This window comes from Drosophila bipectinata, chromosome 2R (genome assembly GCF_030179905.1).
Source record: "Drosophila bipectinata strain 14024-0381.07 chromosome 2R, DbipHiC1v2, whole genome shotgun sequence".
NCBI classification, from domain to species: Eukaryota; Metazoa; Arthropoda; class Insecta; order Diptera; family Drosophilidae; genus Drosophila; species Drosophila bipectinata.
The window spans coordinates 14365870-14379241 of record NC_091737.1 but is presented as its reverse complement, the minus strand read 5'-3'; the positions used below and the strand labels follow the sequence as shown (position 1 = coordinate 14379241).

General features: G+C 43.2%; 1 protein-coding gene across 2 annotated transcripts in view; it reads left to right on the top strand.

Moving 5' to 3' along the window:
• The first annotated feature begins 10971 nt into the window (after window positions 1-10971).
• The window catches only part of pdm3 (pou domain motif 3), a 69838-nt gene continuing 67437 nt past the window's right edge, over window positions 10972-13372 (top strand). For both annotated transcript variants that reach the window (XM_017250575.3, XM_017250574.3), the window contains exon 1: window positions 10972-11551. The gene's annotated coding sequence lies outside the window, so the exon portion shown is untranslated. The remainder of the gene's footprint in view (window positions 11552-13372) is intronic.

Below are 13372 nucleotides of genomic sequence, written 5' to 3'. Positions count from 1 at the left end.
TGGGGCGGGGTGCCTGGCTGGCACGACTAGTAGCAAAGTAGCAAACGAGCTGCAAACGTCTCTAGTCGGACCCAAAAATATATTGCATGCTTCGCAACTGAAGTTTCTACCCACACACAGGCCCCCAAAAACAGAGGAATTCCGAGAGTGCAGAGAGACAGATAAAGATGGGGCCATGGCAAGGTGGATGTGGAAGAAAGGTGGCCAAAAGGCGGCAAAGAACAAGTGCCAGGGCCGGAGGCAGGACCACAACCAGTTGCAGGACTTGCCAGCCCAGGACAGAAACAGGAGGCAAAGTGGAAAAACTCAGGCGACTCGCTCGAAAAAGTATGCTACTTTTTTTCCCCCAGCACGTGTTACTGTGTGTGTATGGGTGAGTGTCTGAGGTTCGTCTATGTGTGTGCGGGTGGCAGTCCTTGAAAAAGGCATTTCTCGCACAGCGGGACAACGTCTAAGCTAGCCAAAGTTGAACGAACGTCTCTGTATCTTTTCGTCCTTTTCCTGGCTCGTTACCCCATCCTCCCCAAGGCAAGGACTTTCCCTGCTTTTTTTTTCTCAACCTTCTGTTTGGTGAGTTTGTTTGCGTTTATCAGTTTAACAGGTTATGGCGCTTTAAGCTGAATTCAAGCGACCTTGACTCAAACGACCCAGAGAAGATGTCCTGCGTGTTTGTAGCATGTTTAGCACGCCACTGAAAATGCAACTGCCACTGATACTGCAACTGCAACACTGTGACTGTAACTACAACCGGCAACCGCTCGGTGTCTCGTCTTTTGGACGCATCCTGCCAGTGCATTCCTCCGCCCACTCGTTGCAGTTTTTCCGGACATGACCATGGCCATGGACAAGGACATGCATATGGCTATGTGGCTGGTGTGGGACAGGATGAGGGACATGCAGCACACCGACATGCACCCTATTGTCGCTTGCCGGCATGCGTTTGCCATTCAGCTACCCATCCAGCTGGTCTGTCCTGCCTGCCGCCTGTCTATCTGCCTCTCGACTCCGACTCACTTTCATTCATTAAAGCCTTTGACTGGCTATTTGGCATTGAGCTTATAACTGACACCCCAACTCGAAAACACTTTTCCCCCGATTTTAACTTTTATTTTCACTTTACTTGGCTCGAATATTATGTATTTAATCTCTCTCTTTCTCAGCCCACCATGTTAACTTAAAATTAGCTCCGATTTGGCGCCTAACGAGTCCTGCCATCCAATCAGCTGGATGTCTAGTTGCCATGGCCAATAGCAGACGCAGTTGCCAAGCGTCTCCAATTGGCGCGGCAAAAAACGCGCCCGCGTTTTCGGATAATGAGCAAAAAGTTGATGAAAAACTCACACAGAGTTTGCTAAACATCCGAGGGAAACTCCAATTGGGGATGAAAATGCCAAGTATCACGAGCAGTGAAGGGCAGTTTTCCTTCTTTTTTTCAGTGGATAGAAAACGATGCTTTTCTATAATCTGTGGAGTGAATTTTTCTCTCTCTTTTAATACAAAATGTTTTTAATGGTCCACTTATTTTTAATGAAAATTTATCGCTTGAGGATCAAAAACTGATACATGCCAGATGCTGGGAGATTAACCAAATGAGACCCCAAAAACTGGCAACTATGTTGAGCCAGACCCACGAACCGGGCCAACTAACAACAGCAACGTGCAACAACAAATCGAAAACCTTTTGAACTACAAGCAAATCCATTTCACACAATTTATGTACAAGTCTATTTCGCGCTTCCAATTTTCCGTCGATGTCGATTTGCTTTTTGGGTGGCTCGGAGCATATCGGTTTGGACTTGGACTTTAGAGCTGCTGCTGCCGGCTGCCGGCTGCCACGGCGACTGCGGCTTTCCACAGAAATGTTAACAAGCTCTTAGCTGGCTCACACACACACGAGTGGTCGAAAGAGTGTGTGCAGGGGGACCTGGCCGATGTCTAGATTGGCCTGGCCTGGCTTTAAGCATGTTTTTGGGGGACCGCTGCTTAACCCATGAGGGTCTAAACTGGGTTGACAAGAAATAAATTGGCAGAAAATAAAACAAATAAAAGTAATAAACTATTTCTTTAAATTATATTTTAAACTTCTTGCTCATTTCTTAAATCATAATACCCTCAATAAACAAATAATTAAGTTTGTAAAGTAGACCCTCTACCATTTTGGGTTAAAAGAGTGAAAATTACATGGCATACCCCCGACTGTCAATGTATGAGGGAAAGAGACCGCATGGTGGGTGTGAGTGAGAGCCTGTTTTAGCCAGACAGGGACAGAGAAAGAGCAGGACCTGCCAGAGGATCGGGGAGGCGAAAAGAAGGCTGCCCAGACTTGGAGTAGAGAGACCCATGCATTCCTAATCTTGTTCGCTGAATTCGTAATCTCATTAAATTTACATATTAATCAAGGGATTTTAATTACTCTTACACCGCATTGCCAATGCCAGTGCCAATGCAAAAGCCACTGCCAGAATCAAAGGCCCTGCCAGTGGTAATGGTAGTGGCCAAAAAGGAGACACTCGAAATGAGCCAGACCCGGCCCCAACATCCTGAAGTGAGGCATAAGCAGTTCTTGATATCGGAAAGTCTTGGGGTCTCGAATACACTCTAAAAAATGAATACTACATTTTATTTGTTAAAAATACATTCTACTATTACTATAATACGTCTTAGTAACTACCATTTCTCTCAGTGTTTGGGGGGACTTGGTGTGAGGAGTCACAGACTGCTGTGGTCGTCGCCGTCGTCGTTGTCTTGGCGTGTGGACCCTCATAATTTAATTGGACTTTGTGTGGCGCATTGGCAATGGCTCGATGTGGTAATGGTTCGGGCCATGGCTAAGACAGCCACTCAATGCTAGCCACCCCGCTCGTGCCTCCTCGAGCCTGATTACTAGCCTCCTTGCCGGAGCAGCAAGGATTACACGAATTTGCGTGTCAGGCGTCAATGTAAAATCGCAATAAATGAAACTAAATTACAAACTAAAATGCAAAATGAGCAAGAGTACCTCCAGTCCCTCTCCTCGCCTTCTTAATTTGTGGGTATGCGGGTGTCTTTGAATGCAGTGAGAGAAATATTAAATCCGTTCTTATAAAAACACAAATATTCATCGCTTCTCTAGGCTTAGGAGTCTCTAAAATCCCTATTTTACTTTTAAGGATTTTTAATACCTCTATATGTTTTTTTTCTTAGTGTCCTTAACCCTTTTTATCTCCCAATGTCGCCATGCGTGTTCTCTTACTGGTGGTGTATTATGCATAATGTTTTGCCCGAACTCTATCTGAGATAGAACTCTGGGTTCCGGGAAGGAAAAGGAGAGGAACTCTTGAAGATCCAGGCATATTGTGTAGGAGTTTTTCAGAATACTTCTCGACTTGTCAAATCGGACGAGTTTATAGATGGAACTGGATGTCAGGACCATTAAAATTGTACTCTTTTTGGCTCATAATTTGCCAGCAAATACTATAAGAAATGAAGCGAGTCTCTTCCCTCGGCTTGGACCAAGATCCGGCAAGCTGTTTTAGCAACGTGAGGAGGGACTTGGCTTGGAGGGACCGAAATTTATGGCATTTATAATGACTACTTTGAGGCCATGTTGCAGCAGACACAGTTTTAAGGCTTCATAAATTATAAAAAATAATTATAATGAGATCAATTTTTAATCGCCAGACAGGGCAAAGAGTTGGAAACGGGGGCGGAGGCACCGAAGGGGGCAAGAGGCCAACTTCCTGGCCAGATGGAGATGGCAGCAGCGAGCAGCAAACGTTGAAGGTGTAATTATTATCATATCCTGCATCGCATAAACAACCGGCCAAAGTAGAGAACAGCCAAACGGCCAGCAACGACTCGGTGGCGAGGAGCAGCAACATGAAATACAACACTCGCGCCTAAACACGCAGCACCAGCATCATCATCAGACCATGGTCCTCCTGCCCCTTTGGAGCTCCTACTTCAAGCTCCAAGCTGGAACCCTGAGCAAACACATTCAGGCGAGCACTTTGGTGCAAACATTTAGAGTAGCAACTCGTAAAACTTCAATTTAAGACACGTAATTTGCAATTCACTCGAGTGCAGATTAGGGGAGGGGATGGGTTGGAGTGCGGGGTGTATGTGGCAAAGAAAAAGGCAATAGGAGCTAGAGTTGGGAGTGGCCGACTGGCCACGCAGCCAATGATCATAATGATGAAGGGGCAGGTTACATTCTAAAAAAAAGTATACGTTGACTTTCAAATGCAATATATCATTTTTTAAATATTTATTCAAGTCTTTTTTTTTTTAATTTTATAATTTTCATATATTTTCTAATTTGTATATTATAATTGTATATTTTTTTCTTGGTGTAACCCATCTAGGAGTGAAAGAAGCTTGCATGTGTACTCGGTATTGGAAATCTTGAAATGATCAACATGTACGAGTACTTAGCAGGCTGGTTAGATCAATTATACAAGTGGAAGACTTATTAAACGAAACTTTTTTGAAAAATGACTAAAAATATAAATATCAGAGATCAGTTGATGAGGTTGAAACAAGAACCAGGACTATGGACTTTGTTTCAGATCTAAGGATTTTCTTTAAACTCTAGGTTTGAGAGAAATTAATTATAATCCAAGAAGTAGGTATCTTTTTAGAAACATTCTAAGAGAATTGTTGTTTAAAGTCAGTGAGTTCTTAAAATCCGAAAAGGAATTGGGCGGCTGCTACCGCCTTAATCCTTGAACTCATAAAACTGCGGCTCATCCGGGCCAGTTGCTCTGCCTGGCTGTCGGTTGGCCAACTATTACTTGGCAAACACATTGACTGCCTTGGCCAGTGGCACAACAACAAGTATAACAACAACAACAGCAGGCAAAACAGGCCGCGATTTTAATCGACTTTAATCAAAGAAATTTCATATGTGACCACGCCCACATGCAATTATGTTTAAGAATGCAAAACGATTTCGCCAAGAAGGAGGCTGGGGAGGGGACTGGAAGCGAGAAAATTAAAACTGGCAAAAATAAATAAAAAGAAGACGAAGTTGGCTAAGAAGACTAAGGTGGCTAAGGAGGCTAAGGAGGCTGGGGGCGCGCCAAGGGATGGGGGGCATCTTCACCGAAAGGCTACAAGGCAGAAAACATAAATTTAACAGCAAAAAGAAATATTATTATGAATGCATTAACCACCCGAGCAGAAGAAGGCTAAGCAACAACAACAACGCTGCCTAATTATAAAGTCGTGAGTCTGGGGCAGGAACAGGTTACCTCCAAGCCTCAAGATCTCAGCTCCCAGCTCGCCCAGAGACTCGCCCATGAATGAATGTGGAGTGAATGCGGAATGAATGGCTCAGACCCATACCCATATACCTATACACTCACACCAACCAACCAACCAAAAAAAAAAAAGAAAAAGGACCAAAGGTTATGCAAAAATCCAAATGCCCTCGACTAATCATTAAAATTATACGTAGGTATAGGCAAGAGCCACATAAATCTTTTATTGATTTATGTATGTTGGCTGGCAATGCACTTTTAATTGCCTGCGTTCCGATCCACTCTCATAATTAGAGCTAATTTTAATGCCGCCAGAGAAGCATTCGCTTTCGCATAAATCACCCAAAAAGGAAGTGAGTCATAAAAGTGGGCTGGCTCCAGAGTTGCCACCGCCACGACCTCAAGCTGCAGTCTTCAGAGTCTAGACTCTGTCCAGAGTTGACAAAGCCCTTGCTGAAAGAAGAAAGAAGTCTATGAGTGTGCCGAAGGTGGTGCGTTCAATTAAAAAATACTTTACGATATTACAAAATTACCACGTACCAGGGTGGTGGATCGGTTGGATAACTGAAGACTAGGCGGGCGTGGCCCAAGGGGAAGGGGGAACTAAAGCTGGATGGGCGGTGGCAAGGGCAGACTCCCAGTGGTTCGCTCGTTCTCCAGATCGAAGCCCAGCCGCAGAAATCGCCGTCAAGGGGACGCATGCGCATAATTCGAATGGCATTAAGTACGCCACTTGAGGCAACAGGCTTACTTCGGCACATTGGTTTTAAATTAAAATTAAAGTTGAAGGAATAAAATGTTTAATATATTTAAATTCTTATCTAATATTGACTTTTTTATGATTTTTTTTATTAATCAAATATTTGAAAAAAAAGAACTCCAAATAAATCACAAAAATTCCACTGTATCCCGTCATGAGGCTTCCGTGTTGCCTTTGGGCTTCTCCTTTTTTTTAAATGTGGCTGCTTCAGATCTTTTCATTATTGTTTCTGGCCAGAATAAAAAATGCACGAATAAAACCTGAAAGTAATAATAAGAATTCAATAATATTAAATTTTTATGGGCGCGAAATTATTGCCGAGTGCGCATAGTTTGTGGACATGTATGGTATGGAATGTTTCATATGGAATGCCAGGAAAGGGAGGGATTCAGGGTAGAGAAGTGCCATTGAAGGCGATTGACTCCTGGTTGGAGTACAATAACAATTAGCATTCGTTGGCGGGAACAGGAGACTGTTCATTTGTCAGTTAGCACCTTCCGCATTCGCACAGAAATCTCCTTTCAAGACGGTCTCTTTCTAAATGGGATAGTCGCTCTCTTTCTGGTATGACAGCTTGGGTCTTTGTTTGGTCTCTTCAAAATTCTTTTTCCTTTACAGTGAAAGAAAGGGTTTTTAATTTTAATTAAAGGCTATTAACATTATGGGTAGAATGATAATTAATCATGTACATAATTCTTAGACTTTTCTTTCCATTTAATTTTAGTTTTTTTTTGTAATTTTTTTAGAATAATTTTGTTTTTAATGGTATTTTTATTTTAATTCTTAATTTGTAACCATTTTCATCTGTGTCTCCTCTCAGGTCTTGTGATTAAACTTCAACTAATTTGGTACTCCCGAAGAAAACCGGTCGTGGTCTCTCGACTGAAGAGCTGCCTTCTTCCTGCCTTTTGCCTGCCCCCTGACGCCAAAAGCTCCTCCTTCTTCCCTTCCCCGCTGGCTAAGCGAATGAATTATGTTATTTGAAATTAGTTTGTGCCTGGCTTTCAAAACTCCTCCAAGCCGCAAACACACACACACACACGATTCCCCCAATCCCACAATCTGAGAGCTGGCAGCGCCTGCGGAGTAATCAGGTTAATTTTAATATGTTTTGTATGCACTGCCCCTCCAAACGGTCCCCTCCCTCGGGACACCCTTCTCCTCACGGCCGTCACGGCCATGGCCAACTGACGCCGTCGCCGGTTAATGGAAAAATATCTCAAATGATGCTGGCCAGGATGCCTTTTGTAATTAGCAGCCATTTCAACGAGGCCCGTCCACCGAAGCTAAAAAGTTTGCACGCTCTTAATTACTCTCCCCTCTCTGTCTCAGTCATTGTCTCTATCTCTGTCACTGTATGGGCTTGTTGTCTCTTTCTTTGGCTCTATCACTCCCTCTATCATATTATTATTTTTTCCATGGGTCTTTGCCCTTTCTTTTTTTATATTTTATTTCGATTAATTAATCCTAGGCTTATAATTTTATTTAAAGGGATCTGTTTTGGAAAATGGAAAAGAAATTTTGGATGATGGTAATACTAGAATAGATACTACGAATTTCGTTATAAATTTTATAGTTACTATATCTTCGAATGTGCATAGATCCCACAGATACAGCAATATCATCATTAGAATCTTAGTATCTCCAGATATAGCCATTAAAACTCAAATATCCTTCTTGAAAGAGTATCCCTCAGCCTGTGTCTCCGGTGATCTCTCACCTTTATGCCTTTTATGGCCAGTCTAGGCGATAATTTTAATGTTATTTGGTTTATGCACATACCAGTATGTGCACTTCATTTTTTCCTACACCATGAGGCAGTGCTGACAAGTTTCGGAACGTTGCTGAAAATGTGGCCACAGTTTGCCCCGTGGCACTATGGCAATATATTAGACACGGATCACGGATGGGGACGGACGGACGGGGCACCAGGGGAGATTTGCATTTAATTACGAGCTGGGGCTCCGGGGTGGGCGGGGAGATGAACGGATGGGCGGAGGTGGGAGTTGCACGCCCGAAAGCCAAGTCTAGATCGACTCAAGACGCTGGTCTGCGTGTGTGTTCCAAGGCAAATGGACAGAATGGCAAATGATAATTACAGAAAGCATGTAAGCTCTCGGCCCAGACAAGGATGGCTGTACCGAGCGTGAGAGAGACAGACTGTCGAGGAGTGAAAGAGAAAGGTAGAGGGACAATATGCTGGAAAACGTTAATTTCAAATTTATGTAGAGCGTCTAGTTTCTCGGCCGTCTTAGCTGATGAAGCCCCAGCTCACACACCCCCCTAACCCGATGAAATCCAACCCGTCTTGCTGGGGAAGAAGTTACCAAAGATGCCTGGAGGGCGCGTGCTGAATTTAATCAGTTTGCCGGCCAGACCGTCGAGCTGCAATGACAATCAAGACCAAGATGGAAAGTGGGCAGTGGCCTCACCGTTCCACCGTCCCACCGTCCCACCGCCCATTTACCAATTTTCACCTCCCATTTCGCTCATCCTGCATCCTCGTGGTTGCCTTCAGCTCCAGGGTAACGTAAATTAGACGACAACTCGACGGTGCAACATTTAACGGTAATACGCTTTTATAGCTGCCGGTAAAATGCAGCACAAAATTAGACATAAAAGACAAAGCCAGCTATATAGAGTGGGAACGAGTGCGGGCCAGCGTCCACCCTCCCAGCGAGATGGACGACCTGAAATTCGGGAAAATTAAGTTGATGAGGTGATGTGGAGTACCAGACGTAGACATGCTACCCGACAGCGCTGTGAAGTGCTGCCCCATAGAAGCTGAAAGCCTCGGCTACGGCAGCACTTAAATATTGACCAAAATTGGCCAAAAACAAAATCAGGTACCATTAGAAACCAACAAGATGTGCGAACTATGAATGCTCTCAGGGAAGTAATAGGCCATTATAATATTTAAAAAAAAATAAAGATCTACAAGGTATTTTAAGTACCTAAAAATTCTAAAAGGTGTAAGAGACATAGTCCTTTAGACCAAATTTTATACCCTAACTAATCAATGGCGTAGGCAGTTGCAGTCACTTGGAGGCTTATTGCGGGAGATGAACAGACTTAGGAGGGGAATTCTGATTTCAGGGGTCTGGCCAGACGACTTCGACGTCATCGACACCTCCGATAGCCGAGGCGGGTGGGTGGCTAGACTGGCCAGAAGCAGCCACAACTGCAGAAGGAGCAGCAGGGGCAGCAACAGCGGGCCAGGAGGCACAACAACAGAGGCAGCCTGTTTGGCAGCTTCGACTGACCGACAGCGACCGGTTGAAGACCGCACGAGTCGCTGCTGTTGCTGTTGCATCTTCTGCCCTCCAAAAAACAGAGGGAGGGGGGGCTATCAAGGGGACGAGGGCTTGTCTACTGACTTGACTGTAACCTCATTGACCAGAAAAATGCAAGCGGCAACAGCAACAAGCGCAGACAACAAAACATCAAATGTGAATTAGTGCAGAGTTAGCCAAGGAGCAAGGATCTGCACTGCAACTAAAGGATGAAGGATACTCCATTTAGGATTCTAGAAAATAAACCGGAGGTCTGGAGAATCGTATAAAGGATTATCTTCATTAATAGTCCTAATAAGGCACTCTTTGATTACCCTTCTTTAAACAAACCTTAAATATTTTTGTCAAGTGTATAAAATAGAAGAGAATAGAGTGAGAGAGCTGAAGAAGGACCAGAAGACGTGGGGCAGTGGGGGTGCATAGGCAGTGGGCGGAAGAGTGGGCCGAACAAGGCAAAACGTTTCCATATTTATTGGCACTTTTCGGTTTTCTGGAAGCGCTTTGAACGGGCGATAAAATGGGGGGAGGGAGGAAGGGGAGATGCGGTTGAGTGGACCCGGCACACGACAGTTGTGGGTGAGACTTGCACAACGGGGGAGTGGAGTGGGAGTGGGAAGGACATGAAGTTCGAGTTTCGAGTGAGGTTGTGAGCGACTAGAGCTTTTGGCATTGGATTTGCTCTGCGGATTGACACTTAAATTATTAATTTCCAGCAATAGTTGTCGGTAACGAAGGGGTGCGGGGGATGCAGGAATGTGGCAAGTGACAAATGGCATAGACACTGTACCTGGTCTAGTTAATGGAGAAGAAGTTTAAGTCCATAAATTAATTGTATTTTTCATACTATACCTACTAACAAAGAATTCTTAGATTTTTCTAGTCTAATAGATTCTTAAATGCAATTTTTTTTATAGATTATCCTTCTGTTTAAGCCACCCTGGCGTATGAGTAATTTTCACACAAAACTTTTATCCCAAACTTAAGAGCTAAATTAAACGTTCCAATCAAAAATGTGCCAATGAATTTTCTAGATTACAAAAGCAAACAAATCTGCAATTATTTTAAATCGCAACCTAACCCCAACGAACAAAAACAACAACAACGTCTTTGGCTCAATTTTCCGCTCACAGCCAGCCACTCTCACTCACTCTACAACTCACCCACACAAACACACACACATATGGGCTCTCTCGCTCGCCATTACTCTTCTTCTCTCTCTGTCTCTCGTTTCGGGAGCCATCGTTGAGTGCGCCTTCGTCAAGTGTGCAACTTCTCCTGCCCCAGAACAGAAACAGTTATAAGCTCTGCCAGCGTCGACGCTGCAGCTAGCAGTGACTGCAGCATCGGCAGCAGCGCCGCTCATTTGTGCGCTTAATGACGTCATTATTTTTATTTTAGTAGGCGAGCAAATTGCATATACTATTGCTGCTCCTGCGCAGTCGACGCTGTCGGCGCAGGGAAGCGCAGGGGAGGCTAGCGCTCTCTCGCTCGCTCCTGCTGGAGTTCGAGCCGAAGCTCGGTTAACGTTCGGCGGCAACGGTTTGTTTGCTCGTGTTTGCTCGGGGGCTGGCTTGAGTTGGTGTTGGTGTATCTGTGAGAAGCCTGCTACTTATGCTGATGATTGCTGGGGGTCCAAGCGCCGCTTGTGCGCCACGCGTTCATTCAGTCTTCGAACGACGCTGCGCCTGAACATACGACGGCTGGATCCGAACCGGACCGCGTACAAGCCAAAAACAAACAAACAAACACTAAAGGCACTAAAACCGCCAAACAAACTCACTCACACACGCGCAGCCGACGTACCCGCACACACACGCTCGCTGCATTCCACTGCCGGCGTGTGCCAAGAAATATTATCGGCGACACTTAGCAGCTGCAATTGCAATTGCCACTGCAACTGCATCTGCAACAGCAGGAAGGCAGGCGTCGCTGGGACAATTGTTAGATTCCAAAATTCGAAAGTCGAGATTTTTTCACTTTACGCGCGACGCGATCATCTGGTATCTGTATCTGTATCTGCATCTGAATCTGAATCTGTGCTTTGTGACTCGTTGATAAGAAACTCGTAGATACACTCAGTGATTGGAAATCTCAAGAATACTTTCGATTGGCAAAGTGCAAGTGATAAAGGAAAAATAATTTAAAGAAAAACAGAAAAGTGTTAAAAACTTGGATGCATTAAAGTTAAGCCTAATTAAAATTAATCAAGAAACTCAAAAAGGAAATCAAATAATTACTAACATTGTGCTGAAAAAACGGTAAATAAATTTTATAATAACTATTATTTAGCATACATTTTAGGAACATTTCAATTGAATATAATATTTAATATATTCATTCAAGTTCAGAACAGAATTCTTAGAAAATCTTGACTTACTAATGAAATTTGATTAGTTTTTATTAATTAAAGTGAATTAATTTTATTTAAACTTTGATAAAAACTTATTTTTTATTTGCCTTTAATAAAGATTTATGACAAAATTGCAAAGTGAAGATCTTCGTAAAAAAGTAACAAACCTTTTAAGCTTCACACGCACTTGACTCACTTGAAACTATGGCTTAGAAAATCAAGCAAATGCATTTTTTATGTAAATCTCAACCCTGACATGGTAAAATGCAAAAACCAATAAATTGATGCGATTTCGCTGCAGGCGGTTAATAACTTTAATTAACGTTAATTTTATCAGCATCACCACCACCACCATCACCATTATCGTTGTGGCATGAGAACGACGACGGTGCCCCGGCATGAGCATGTGCATGAGCTACAATTTTTGTGCTGGCTACTCGAAAATAGTTGCGACGTTCTAATAATAAAATCAAATATAATAAATAGCCATAAACAAACTAATAATACAGCGGACGGCGGCTGTGGTGGCAATTTGCAACAATGAGCCTCATCAAACGATCTGAAATCAGAATGAAACTCTACACATAAATAGTTTAATGTGCTAAGCCTTGCAAATGATGCCACCCCACGAAAAAATTACTAAAACGTATTACAATTGACTCGCGGTGGCTCAGTGTCATTTTTGTAAAAAAAAAAAAAAAAAACAGATAAACGTATCTGTGAGATACAATAAACGGCAGCGGACAACAGTAGCAGCAGCAGGCGTAACAACAATTGTAATAATCAGTTTCATTTCAAAGCCGGACCAACCTGCGAGCTACATTTTTTTCCCAGTGCCCAAGTTCCACTTGATCCCCTCCCTCTTGTCCCTTGACCCAGAGAATACTCTCCCCCTTGCACCACTCCAGTCCACCCACCGATCGTGCCTCCTCCTCCTCCGGCTGGTATCTATGCAGTTCATTGTTAGCGTGGCTCGCTCATTTAATTAAATATAATTAGCTGCATTAATTGCAAATTAATACAGAATTTAGTCTCTTTGTTGTTAGTTTCATTGTCGTTGCCAGGCAGAGTTCACTTGGCTAGTTCTCCTGCTGCCAACTTGTTCTCCACGTTATCGCGGGCAATTATTTAGCGGGAATTAACTTGGCTCAAAGGCACACACATAATTGCAATCGACAGAAGTCTAGAATGATATTCGGCGGGTGCATATTTTAGCCTAATGAGTTTTTAGTTTAGCTTGAAAATCTTTTCTTTATAATTTTAAATACTCAAAGCCGTCGGCTAAACTACTCTTAGGCTTATACTAAAAAAATATTTAAAATTAAGTAAGTATCTCGTTTTCTTTTGATGGTGAAACGTGGCTCATTAAGTTGTCGAAAGGATTTCTATAATTTTGATTGGCATCTTCAGACAAATCAGAGAAATCCATTAAAGTTGCGTTGCGACAACTTTTAATGCACAAGTGGCTGTGAAAAAAAAGAAGAAATGATTAGATATTAAATTATAAATTAAATGTTGTTGCTGTTCCACGGTTTTTTTTATGACAAACGGATGACGAACGCATAAAAATGCAGCGGCACAAGAAGCGGAAAAGTGGCAAGCCGCCTGCCGACAATCAGCCAACAGGCAACAACACACCACTTGGCATTAAAAATAACCAAAAGCCATCGGCGAAATGCAACTGTCCCCCTTCTGATTTCCCCCTCAAAGATAGCGTCACGTTGTCACT